The sequence below is a fragment of the Dromaius novaehollandiae genome, unplaced genomic scaffold, assembly GCF_036370855.1.
Source record: "Dromaius novaehollandiae isolate bDroNov1 unplaced genomic scaffold, bDroNov1.hap1 HAP1_SCAFFOLD_85, whole genome shotgun sequence".
NCBI classification, from domain to species: Eukaryota; Metazoa; Chordata; class Aves; order Casuariiformes; family Dromaiidae; genus Dromaius; species Dromaius novaehollandiae.
Window position 1 is genome coordinate 37,501 of NW_026991300.1, and position 2,500 is coordinate 40,000.

The window sequence follows — 2,500 nt, forward strand, 5'->3', positions numbered from 1 at the left end:
ACGAAGTCCGCGACGCGGGCGCTCCGGGAGCGGGGGTTTCCCGAGTCTGCACTTAGGGGGACGAAGGCCCGGCCGCGCGGGGAGGGGAAGGAGAGCACCCCCCCTCTCCCCGGGGCAACGGGCCTGCGAGGCACCCCAGCCGCGCCACACCGCGCGCGCCACGCGGCGCGGCGGCAGCCGCCGGGCTCGGAGGGGAGGGCGGGCACGGCCGGGCGCACCCGAACCGCGCCCCCCCCCACACCCACCGAGGGGCGGCACGCCGCTGCGCCCACGCCACGGCGCGGGTGACGATTGACCGTCAAGCGACGCTCAGACAGGCGTAGCCCCGGGAGGAACCCGGGGCCGCAAGTGCGTTCGAAGTGTCGATGATCAATGTGTCCTGCAATTCACATTAATTCTCGCAGCTAGCTGCGTTCTTCATCGACGCACGAGCCGAGTGATCCACCGCTAAGAGTTGTCTCGGTTTCGGTCCCCGCCGCGCGCGCGGGGGGACCGGGCAGCTTTCGCAGCCCCTGGGGGGCCCCCCCCCTCCTCCGCCCCCTCCTCCTCCGCCCCACCGCCCTTCCTCACGCCGACGCCGGCTGCTGAGCAAGGGACGGCAGAGACGGAAGGAGAGAGAGAGAGCGAGAGAAAGAGAGGGGCTTGCCTCACTGACCGTACAAGCACAGAGAAAGGGGGGGGGAAACGAAGGGCAAACCCGAACGAGAAGGGCGGGGAGCCCTCGCTCCCGACCTGGGGACAAACCCTGTCTCGCTTCGAGTCCGGCCCAGGCGCCCGGCTCGGTCTGGCCCGGCAGGGAGCGGCGGGCCGGCCACACCGCCTGCCTCGGGATGTTGGGGGGGGTCCGTCCCCGCAGACCACCCCCCCCCCGCCCCAGGCGTCAGAGCCCGGCCGCCACCGGGAGCGGCGTCGCCCCGCCGCCCGCGCGCCTGCGGCCCGCCGGCCCCGCGCTTCCCAGCTCCTCGCTCGCCTCGCCGGCCCTCCGGCTCGACCGCCGCCGCCGCCGCCGCCGCGGCGCCCACACCCCCGCGCGCCCGCACACACCGCCTCGCGGGTGACGCCACGCGCTCGCCCGTCCCCTCCGCGGACAGACGCCCGGCGGCGGGCAGGCGGGCAAGGCGGCACGGACGGGGACGGCGCCCGCTCTCCCCGTCTCCACGCGGAGAGCGGGGCGGGCCGCCCCCGCCGCCGCCCCACCACCGCCCACCCGCTGCCTGGCGGAGCCGGGCGGGGCAGAGCGAGGCGGGCGCCCCGGACGGCAGAGTGCCGGGGCGGGCGCGTAGGGTAGGGCGCCGCCGACGGCGGCCACGGCGGAAGACCCAGAAGCACCGGCCAGGGAGAAGGAGGAGACGCGCGGAGGCTCGGCGCCCGCACCACCCGCGGTGGGGGCTCGCCCTCCCGGCGGCGAACACGCGCTCGCGCCCGGCTCGCAACGCTCGAGGCAGGCCGGCAACTAGGCCGACCGCGCGGCGTCTCTCCGCCGAGACCAGACCGCGGAGAGAGGGGGCAGGGTAACCCCTCTCCGTCCCGGCTGCCCGCGGGGCGAGCACGGGGCGCGCCGGCTGGCATGGGGGGGCGCGGCGCCCGCGCGCGCCGACCCCCCGGCCCTCCGGCAGCACGCCCGGCCGCCTCCGCGAGTCGCATCGGGCCGCCCGAGTCTTTAAACCTCCGCCCGGCTCTCCAACCGAGAACCCTCGGGCCCGGAGCCCGGGGCCCATGGCCATCCCTGCCCGGGGCGGCTGCCGGCGGCCGCGGTGGCCGGAGGCCCTCTCCCCTCTCTCGCTCGCTCCCTCCCTCCCCGCCCCCCCCACCCCCACCGCGGGGGAGGAAGGACCGGGGTGGGGGGAAGCCGAGGCGGGGGGGGGGGAAGGCACGGCCGGTGCGGCGCGCACGGTGCGGCACCCGGGAGGAGCACGCTGGCACACGGGACCACACGGGTGGGTCACCGAGGGGGGGGCAGGAGAAGCGCGGGCGCTAGGTACCTGGCCCTGGGGTGAGGGAAACGACCTGAAATCCCCGCGGGGGTGCCTCCCCCGCCGCCGCCCGCCACCGGGCCGCCGCCGCCTCGCGGCGACGGCGGCAGCCTCGGCAGCGGCGACGAGACGGGACGCGGAGGGGGAACCCGGCACCCGCCAGCCGGCCCCCGCGCCCCTCGGCGGAGCGTCCGCCCGCGGGGTGCGCCCGACACCCGCCGCCACGACCTCGTCCTCCTCCCGGGGCCCGGGGTTTCCCTCAGTAACCCGGCGCCGGGTGGCAGCTGCACCCGGGAGGAGAGCCGTGGCTCGGGCCGCCCACTCGGGCACGAACCGTCGCCTCGCTTGGCCTCAACGCGACGCCCCCCGCTCGGGGGCCCGGCGCCCGCCCCGCGCGCCATCCCGGAACGCCTGCCCCCGCAGGTCTCTGCGGACGGGCTGCTCCGCCGCAGCCCGCCGCGGGTCCGCCCCCCACAGCTTAGGGGTGGGGACCCGTGGGACCCGTCCCAACCCGGAGGGCCGTCTCC

At 78.1% G+C, this 2,500-nt stretch overlaps 1 non-coding gene across 1 annotated transcript; it reads right to left on the minus strand.

The window, feature by feature from the left end:
- Window positions 1–303: 303 nt before the first annotated feature.
- Window positions 304–456, minus strand: LOC135325703 (5.8S ribosomal RNA). The gene has a single exon (XR_010386521.1). It is a non-coding gene; the product is annotated as a 5.8S ribosomal RNA (ribosomal RNA).
- Window positions 457–2,500: the final 2,044 nt, after the last annotated feature.